Source organism: Eimeria mitis, genomic scaffold (assembly GCF_000499745.2).
Source record: "Eimeria mitis Houghton genomic scaffold, Emh_scaff1075, whole genome shotgun sequence".
Lineage (NCBI taxonomy): Eukaryota > Apicomplexa > Conoidasida > Eucoccidiorida > Eimeriidae > Eimeria > Eimeria mitis.
In genome coordinates this window covers 504-748 of record NW_013567447.1, presented here as the reverse complement: position 1 = coordinate 748, position 245 = coordinate 504, and positions in this window count along the sequence as shown.

Below are 245 nucleotides of genomic sequence, written 5' to 3'. Positions count from 1 at the left end.
AATGAATTATCTACGCGAGGAGAAGCAGCAGCTGAGCTGTTGGCGGGCAGCACCTGCAGCAGCAGCAGCAGCAACAGCAGCAGCAGCAGCAGCAACAGCAGCAACAGAGTGAGATGCAGCAACCATAGATAGCGGAGAAACAGCAGCAGCAGCAGAAGCAGCAGCAACACCAGCAGCAGCAACAGCAGCAGAACCAACAGCCACCGCAGCAGCAACAACAGCAACAGCATCAACAACAACAACAA